Source organism: Ovis canadensis, chromosome 21, assembly GCF_042477335.2.
Source record: "Ovis canadensis isolate MfBH-ARS-UI-01 breed Bighorn chromosome 21, ARS-UI_OviCan_v2, whole genome shotgun sequence".
NCBI classification, from domain to species: Eukaryota; Metazoa; Chordata; class Mammalia; order Artiodactyla; family Bovidae; genus Ovis; species Ovis canadensis.
The window spans coordinates 21,509,565-21,519,571 of NC_091265.1; the positions used below are offsets into that span (position 1 = coordinate 21,509,565).

General features: G+C 41.5%; 1 pseudogene; it reads left to right on the forward strand.

The window, feature by feature from the left end:
- The first annotated feature begins 1,452 nt into the window (after positions 1–1,452).
- Positions 1,453–8,684, forward strand: LOC138427268 (tripartite motif-containing protein 43B-like; annotated as a pseudogene).
- Positions 8,685–10,007: the final 1,323 nt, after the last annotated feature.

Genomic DNA, 10,007 nt, shown 5'->3' on the forward strand with positions numbered 1-10,007 from the left:
TTAAACCAGGCACCACCCTCCGAAGGTACCAGATAAAGTTGCATTCCTATAGGGTGAGGGTGTAGTGGGTTACAATTAAGAAAGGAATTTACTTAGCCTAAGGTTTAACATGATTAATCTTAAAGGTTAATACTTATTTCTCCTATATGCTAGTTATATATTCATTAACGTGTATAAGGGCAGGGGATTTAGCAGCAAACATTGGCCCAATAAATGAAAAACTCTTCACCAATATAATCCCTAGTCAACCCACTATACTAATAATTTCTAACTTCCCAAAAGAATCTGTCTTTGGAAAGTTTTAAAACATTTTGTGCCTCTCACAGTTGGGAGGCTGTGAACAATCACATGTGGCTGGACGAACCTGTTCAGGCAGGCTAGATAACCTTCAGAGGAGTTTGTAAGTTGAAACACCCTAGTCACTCCCAGGAATTTTTATTAACTGGAGCTGTAGGTTAACTCCTTCTCCGAGAGAGGTGGTGGGGGATAGCCCCCTGTAAAGTCAGAGATATAGGTGAGACCATAAGGCAGTAAAGTAGGCAGACACTGGTTTTGGGGGGTAGATGCTCGGGAACAGGGGGTTTCCTGAGGCTCGATCCCGCCTTTGCGTATGCAGCACCTCCTTCCTCATGACCTTTGCCATTGTCGAAGTTCCTCACACTGGCTCCCGGCACGCCTCCAACACAGGAGACCTGGGTTCAATCCCTGGTTTGGGTAGATTCCTTGGAGGAAGGTACAGCCATCCGCTGAAGTATTCTTGTCTGGAGAATCCTGGTGGGCTACAGTCCACAGGGACCCAAAGAGTCAGACACGATTGAAGCAACTGAGCAGGCATGCACCCACAATTAAATACAGTGAGTTTATGTCAATAGTTTCTGTTACATAGGATCCTATTTGACAAAATTTACTTTCATCTTCATTAACTCTGAATGTATTCAGAAAGTGTTTTGGAGAGAAAAAAAGTGATAGTGGATGTGAATTTAGATTGAGATAAAACAAAGGACATCCAATCACAGCAATACTGACAATCACAGGAAATAATAAAATACAAGCTTAGTCAAATATCTTGTGCTAAATCAATGACTGGCATGGAGTATTGTGATTGATTGTGTAGGGCAATCAAGACCCATAACAAGAGCTATAAATTACGTCTAACTCCTAAAGCTCATGCTACTTAGAGGAAAATAAGACCTCAACAAAATTGAAGTTCTCCTCTAGGTAGAGGAAAAGGGGACAGGAAGTAGATACTGTTTGTTTGGTGGTCGAGAAAATTTCCTGCAGCTCTTGAGAGCTCTCTTTGTGTCTCAGTTTTCCATTTGTGTCAAAGCAAACTCCAATCTCTTCTGTTCCCAATAGAGTTCCTCAGTTGAGTCATCCCCCAAGTCTAATTTGCTTGTTTCTTTGTGTCTTGGGGAAAGAGGAATAAACTCCTGATGTTCTTCCCTCAGGAAAATGGACTCAGAAATCCCAGAAGCCTTCCAGAAGGAGCTCACCTGCCTCATCTGCCTGAATTTCCTTCTAGACCCAGTCACCATAGTCTGTGGGCACAGCTTCTGTAGGTCCTGTCTTTGTCTTTTCTGGGAACAAGCCAAAGTCCCTGCCAGCTGTCCAGGTGTGAACAACGATCAGAACAGACAAACCTCAAAACCAGTGTTCTTCTGAAGATTCTGGCGTCCACTGTTAGAAAAGCCAATCTCAGGCAATTCCTGAAGTATGAGGAACATCTGTGTGGGACCCAGAAGCAGACAAAGATGATCTTCTGTGAAGCCGACAAGAGCTTGCTCTGTTTGGTTTGCTCTCAAGGTCAGGAGCACAAGACTCACAGACATTGTCCCGCTGAAGAGGCTGCTGAGGAATCCTGAGTGAGTGATGCCCCTGAGAGCACTTAGGAAGCTTGGGGATGGTACACCTAAGAGACTAAAAGAATATGATGAAGATGATGCTGACTGAAACTTCTCTTTACTGAGTGCCAGGACAAATCTAGTTAGCAGTGATACAGTTATGGAGAAAATGCCATAGCACACCTGCCTTTAAGGAACTTGTATCCACTGGCTCGCTTATGAAGTCAATTTGTTGTAAAGTCATGTCTGACTTTGTGACTTCATGGACTGCAGCCCACCAGGCTCTTCAGTCCATGGCATTTCCCAGGCAAGAACACTGGAGTGAGTTGCCATTTCCTTCTCCAGGGGATCTTCCTGACCCAGGGGTTGAACCCACATCTCCTGCATTGGCATTTGGATTCCTTACTGCTGAGAAACCAGGAAACCCCCTGATTATTTGGATTACACATTATTATGCTCAACACTCTGTAAAGCCTTCATTTTGAGAAAAGTCTTTGACTCCAATATCTACAAGCATAAAAAGTCTTTTTCATTGGGTCCTGGTTTCCTAACCCTGGACAAAGAAGGAAGATTCAGTACATGGGAATTAACAGGGGACAAACATCACTAGAACCAAACTCTGATACAAGATCCCACAGTATCTGAAAGTTAGCTATCTTTAAAAAAAACCTTGTTCCTTTCCCTAAAATGATGATTCCCTGGGTGTGGTTCTGTCATATGGAATCTCTTGAAATTGATCATTAGTGAGGAAGAAAAGGGAAATGTGGTGATCTGTTATGGCCTTGCTAATCTTCCTCCAGTTCCTGTATCTGACATTCCCTAGTACATGCCCTTGTTTGGGGTCTGAAACCTCAGTATTTTCTGGCACTAAAAGTCAGTTATTTTACAGGAGAAGCTGGCAAACCAAATGAGATCTTTATGGGAAAAGATACACGATGTTGAAAGAAACCTCAAAAAATATGGTGAAGGAACTGACACTTGGGTGGTAAATAGGAGAATGCATTTCTCTTTGAAAAAGATCGAGGCAGACATGCTGGAAACTTGTCCCTTAATAGTTTGAGGTGAAATAATCATGTGCTAAAAAATTCAGAGAATGGGTGGAACACTATTTAGAATAATATTCCATGTACCATTTCAACCTACATTTCCAAGCCTCCTGGGCTTTTTGGAATCTAATGCATCAGGAACTACAGCAGAAGATCCATGAGAAGAATGCGGCACAAGTGCCGAGATGGAGGCACAGGATGGGACGAGGACGACTCCGCACCAGGGATTCAGGATCTCAGGGGAAACTTCCCAGGTTTAAGACCAGTTCTCATTCTGAAGGTCAAGGGGGCATTTAAAAATTCATGGGTTATTTCAGGCACAGATTTCTGTAAAAGTCATACATTCTAGAAAGTAAGGGACATATTATTGAGAAACACAGGTGTTTTCAAACTGATTAGTACCTGAGCTCAGGTGGATACAAAGGAAATTGAACAGTAATTTAAGAGGTGTGAGTATCATGGTGAAGAGTAACAGCTCATTATCTAGAGAGTAAGCAGAAAATGTGACAAGTTAAAGAAAAACCTCAGGAGGGAAAGGAATAAAGAGACACAGATAAAGAGTGAGAGAGTGAATTCAATACTGGGAAGGAATATGCAATGGAATGAGAATGAATGACCTTCTAAACATTGCGGGTAGGAGCCTGTGACCTTACAGAACGTGTTTGTAGAGAAAAGGAATGAAAGAAATGACTGGGAGGATGAGCATCTGTTTGAGGGCAGTAGATGAAAATCTGAAGATCGTTCCTTAGGATACCCACCCTGAGGATAAAATGGAGCATAGCTACTCAGAGAGAAGTCAGGCTATGGTGTTTGGGAGGTTTGAGATGAGACATCAGTTTACTTCCTAATGTTGAAATCAGGATCCTGCACATGATGCATGAATCACCCATCGATTTCAATTGCTTACATGGGTCTTTCAGATTTGATAGGAGGCATATGAAAGAAATGACCCATGAAAAGATCTTCTCCAGATGTTTCAGAAACATGTATGAAATGGATGGAAGTTATTTGAGAAAAGGGTGGGTTTGAATCTTGACCTAGTCAAAAACCATGAAAAACAAGTGAAGGAAAGAGGAATAAGTTTGATTTCTAAGAAGAAGGAAGACACGAGTTTAAGATGAGTGTAGCTTCTTGGGAGACAGAATGAGTCAGCGCAAACTAAATGCTGTTGAAACCCCTCTCCCACCAGTTTTACGTGAATGGATACGAAGACATGATTAGGAAAACCTATCAGATGGTAACTCCAATTATTCAGGAGGGAGAAAATTACTAAAACAGGTTTATTACAAAAGAAGGCCAAAAGATTTGTAAGCCAATCAGAAAAAAACAAAAGGAACTGAGTGGAAAGAAGATGGGAGCTCGTATACACCCGTAGTGGATTCATGTCAATGTATGACAAAACCAATACAGTATTGTAAAGTAAAATAAACCAAAAATAAAATTTAAAAAAAGCAACAACAACAAAAATAAAAAAGAAGATAGATCTCGAAGTAATATACAAAGAATTCAAGAAAATGTCCTATAAACCAAATGTGGAGCTGCTCCAGGTAAGGATCGAGGACTGAAAAATGTATTATCTGAAGCTTACACCTTTGATGCCCATTAGATGGTACCAGGGGTCTATTTTTTCATCTCCTGCATCCTAAGGTGGGAGTCTCTCCTAGTGGGAAATATAATAGAGAAAGTGAAACTCATGTAAATCATGATTGAGCAACCTTTGCAGAATTGTGATGATGGCGACTCCTCAGGGAATATTCCCTTCTCAAAATCTCCTTTTGTAATTTTATTGTGTAAAATCCAGAAAGGAACAACTTTTGTACTGCCATTCAATGTTTTGATCTCCAGTTGGGCAATGGGAGAAATTTTAGATATATTCATAAATTTTCACCTCCTGTTGGAATATTCCAGGTCTGAGTTGCCTTTAGTTTGGGGCACATTAAACTTTTAGGACAAGCCCTAGGAAACATCAATTTACAGAGAGCTGAGGGTTATCCAGTCACTACCCTTGTGCTTTTTCTCTCTTCTTCTCCCTTGAAATTTCTTAATTTATCAAGAATTTGGATTCTCTCAACAAGCTGTGCTAATTTCCTTTGGGGAGAAAAAAGACAATAGGTGTCCTGACTGTTTTCTCATGGTGATGATAAGAACTTTTCTAATGTTTTCCCCAACCCAAATACTGGTTGGCTATTTATGAAGAAGGCTAGTCTTATGTTTCCTTATTTTATTTTTGACAGGAATTGGGAGACAAACTGAAATGGTAAGTCTGATCTTGCGATGCTGCTGATGGCACTGTGAGGGCTGTGTAAGAGATCAAGCTGCATTTAACAAAGGGAACACATAATGTGCCAGACAATACTGCATTGCTTGTGTGTATATGGATCTATGGGGCTTCCCAGGTGGCGCTAGTGGTAAAGAACTCTCCTGCCAATGCAGAAGACACAAGAGATGCAGGTTCGATTTCTGAGTTGGGAAGATCCCCTGGAGCAAGGCATGGCAACCCACTCCAGTATTCTTGCCTGGAGAATCCCATGGACAGAGAAACCTGGAGGGCTACAGTCCATAAGGTCACACAGAATTGGACACAACTTAAAACGCACGTATCTGTGTCTGTTTTGTTGAATAGGATTTCCTGTTACACTTGAATTGAAGTAATTAATAGCATATTTTGCTCCTGTGGCTGAGGGAGGTATGTGTTGCCATGCCCAATGCAAACTTTTCCAAAAGTCCAGTTTTTACTAATTTAAATTCCAAGATCATAAACATGTTGAAGCTCAAGGACTAGTATTTCCAGGCTTTAGGTGAGAAAGATAAGTACCTCTGGGAAATGAAGCTGAAAACAGATCATGAGAAATATGAGAAAAAAATTTTCCTAAGGATAGCCTGATCCTATACCATGCTTGTGGAGAAAAGGATTTAGATGAAGAATGTTGAGCTGAAAGATGCTGTCTTATCGTAAAGGCTGTGTTTAAGAAGCCCTGGGCAGCAGAAGGATGAACCGCATCTTCCTCTTACAGGAGTGAGTCAGCACAGCTGCACGTGCCACAGCCTCTGCTCCCAGAACTCCCTGCGCGCCCCATGGCCGGGCTGATGGACTCGCTCAGCCGCTTCCGGAGTATCACCCCACTGGTGTGTCTGCCCTGTAGGGTCCCTCAGTGTTTGTTTCTGTAGACAGTCTTTCCCTTTTCATCTCTCAGCTTGTGCAGAGCAGCCTGCAAATAGGCACATACAGACATGTGTAGTCACAGAGTCACTAAAATCCTCTACAGAATACACACAGGCTGGTGCAGGGACTGATGCAATTCATGCCTCATCAATTACTTATAAATTTGAATAATCTGTATAATGAAGAAAAGGACATACTCCAAAATGGATCCTGGATCCCTAGAAATATCATCACCTACCATGTCAGTTGTTCACTGAAACCTGGTTATTAATCGAGGATATTCCAGTTTGAGTTTAAGTGCATTTACATAGAGAAAGTTTCTTAGCAATCGAATGTATGATATGTTTTCACATTGATATAACCTGAAAAAACATATAAGCCTCAAAAAAAAGTATGGAAACCACAAAGAAGCAAATGGTTGGTGGACGGACCCTACAGAGCTCCATGATAAGTCTTGGCAGGAAGTGAAAGACTAGACCTTAGGCTGGAACCGCAGATCAAAGGCAGAAAAAAGCCTATAAGGAAATCACTTTTAAGAAGCCATACTTAGGTTTTGTTTCCTCAATGTCCATTTGCTAATTAAACTGAAATGGAAGAATGATCACCAATTCTCTATTCTACTACGTATTTTTTTTTTCCCCTTGAGCAGGAGTAATGGAGGTGGAGGTAAGATATATTGTCATGGTCTTGGAGATGATCAATGCTTATTGTCCAGTCTTTTAGATGAAATAAAAAGTACCCAGCCAGAAGCAGACATGACCTCCCTATTGTTTATAATCTCTGAGTTTTTAAGCAGTTTTTTCCATGGTAACTAATGATCTATTTCCTTGCAGATTTCCTGGCAATGTTTGAATCCAATGTTTTCCAGTTAAAACTATGTTTCTAATAACCTTAAGACTTTTCACCCAGTGAGACCCTAGATAAACCCTCCTCTCTCATAGATCATTTTATTTTAACACTAATTTTGACTGGCGTATTCTCTCATCTCTCCACAGTCACTTTTTCTCTCAGTAATGAAGTAAGCAGTCAGCGCATCAGGCTGTTCGATGACGCAAGAAGTCTGAAGTATGAACACGACAGTCCCCATGCGTCTTCGGGTGGTGGAACATGGGAGTATCTTGCTGCTTGGGGAGCCCAGAGCTCCGTCTCTGGCAAACAGTACTGGGAGATGCGCGTGGACAGCTCTTGGGACTGGGCTGTAGGCGTCTGTAAGGATTCCTGGGTAAGGAAGGACGCCGGCATACTGGACGAGTCCAACAGGGACAACTTTCTCCTTGTGTGTGTGAAGCAGGATGACCGTTACCAACTCTGGACCACTGCCCCCACCACGCCTCTGTACAGAGAGAGACCTCTGGGCAGGGCTGGGGTGTTCCTAGATTGTGACCGTGGGAGTGTAAGTTTTGTGGATGCTGCCAAGCACTCCCTCCTTTGGAGTACGATGCTGGCGTGTGCACTTTCCCTGTCAGGCCCTTCATCTGCACTGGCCACAGGTGAGGATCTGAGTCACGGCCCAGATGGGATACTCAGGACTCCTTCTCTGGCGGGGCCCTTGTCCAGTGCTGCAAAAGAATACTTCATTGTCTTTAGGCTCTTTCTACTCTAATGGACTCTCCTTTTTATATTATAAAGCAGGTGTTAACTGCCAACTTTTCTTGGTTTCTACTATCATCTTGACAGTGAAATCTTCCCTTATAGCTGTTTGTCTGGATTATATGAAATGGTTATTCACCTGCACTGTGAGCTTGCTGGACTCAACAAAATATGACCATGTGCTTCCCATTTCCTGCCCCCCAGGGCTTAAACAGCATGGAGAGACTTGGTCTCTAATCAGATTCAGGTCAGCCCCCAACCTACTCCTCCTCCCTCGAACACTACTTGGTCCCACACATCTATTCACACTCTGGGAGAAAACTGATTCGCAGGGAAATCTCCACTGACCCTGGAGACTGGGATAAGCATTTCTTTCAGAGAATCCAGAATTAGCAGGTCCTTTTTTTCTACAATAATAAAAATAAAGTGTTTCATGGGGGGCACTGGACAAATCTTGGCCTGAATAAAAAAATAAACAATTAACTAATAAATAAATAAAACTCCTTATTTGGAAAGGAGTTTTACAGTGAAAGTTAGGGACTAGAGTCTAAAAGCTTAAGTTTTCAAGATTTGAAAGTGGATGTCAAAACCGAATTAGATTACACACATTGAGCTTAAGTGTATTTGTATGTTGGAGGCTCTGTTAAGCATAGATATTATAAGTATGGGGGTGATTGTGTGCATTGCAATCATACTGGTAGTATGTTACTCTTTTTTATTATTTTAATTTAGAATTATCACCTGGGCATTAAGGATGGGATTGTATGGCAAGGAGCATGTCTGTTCCCATTTTCCAATCATACAATAGAGCATTTCTTTTAATTTAAATATTTTTGCCCCACACTGAATTACATATTCACCATTGTATTTCTAACACTAAAGATACTTTCTAAATATGTATTGGTAAGTTTTTCAATGCTAGTTAGTTAACCTTACTCTCTAGCTCATGTTGAAATGTTGCTGAAACCAGTACCCAAGAAACCAAGCACCACACTCGGAGAGTTGGAGAACTCAGATTTATTACACCAGCGGGTGCAGAGTTAACACTCCAAGCTCTGAGCCCCAGACAAAGGGATTACAGAGTTTTTATAGACAGAGTAGTGGGCAACACTAGCTGCTAATAGGCTGGTTTTAAAGAAGGGTTTCACGTGAGGGAACAATGGTCAACATGGGGAGGGGGATGTCTGACCTGGACAGCCATGATTAAGCAGGATTGCAGGGGCTGGGTGATTGCAAGGAGCAGGACAAGGGTGAGTGGGATAAACTCCAGTTCCTAGTATTGAAGTCCCCACTTTCTGAGACCATGTGACCTATGTGATCTAGACTTTGCAAGGGGCAAGCTCAGTTACAGAGGCAGAAGGAGAAGGAGGTCAGGTAAAATTTTAACTTTTCAACTTCAATAAATGCTACTACATTTTAGTAGCAAGAGTCTCCTATATTACCTGCTATTTGAAATAAAAAGAATCATGTCTTTGTGCTAATTTTACAAATTTCATATTGAGCAGAGAAGCAAATTATATAATTTGCAGCATGGTTTTCCAAATACATTCAGCATTTCAACCACTTAGAATTCATTTAAGTACAGATATTTCCTCATAGTCATGAGAAAGAAAGTGTGTTTTTATATTTACCGCAATACCAAAAGCACCTGCAAGAATCTAGAAGGTTAAAAAAAAAAAAGTACTTAATTTTATTTTTTTCAATGGCTGTTTCAAGTTATTTTACTTGGAATACACAGAAAAAAATCCACAAGTGAGCAGTTGTGTTCTATGGTTATGTCTTTTAAAAATGTTTTATATTTACAATTTTCTTTCCTAATTAAAAGCATCAGCTGCAGATACAAGCTGCTAAAAACATGAGACATTACAAACCCATTAAAAGACAGCTTTCCAAACATGATTCAATGGACACGAGTTTGAGCAAACTCCAGAAGACAGTGAAGGATGGGGAAGCCTGGCGTGCTGCAGTCCACGGGGTCGAGTCCGACATCACAGGTGAACAAAACAATAATGCCAAACATATTGGGTTGGCCAAAAAATTCGTTCAGGCTTTTCCATAAGCTGTCTTGAAAAAACCCAAATGAACTTTTTGGCCAACCCAATCCTTATTTAAAAAAAAAAAAAAAAAAACCACCTTTAAGGAAACAAAAACAATGCAGCAAACAGATTTATCCACTGTGTCAGGCAGCCCTTTCCAATTTCCCTGTCTGTATTCCCAGTAAGTTGGACAAGGAGTGATGACCCCAGAGGGGGGACCTTGGCCTCCCTCATGGTAACTGTCAGGACCCAACAAGGTGGGGAGGCAGCTATGGGTCTGTGACAGAGCATGACACCTCCTGGACCGGCACCTCCAGAACCGCAGGCCCTG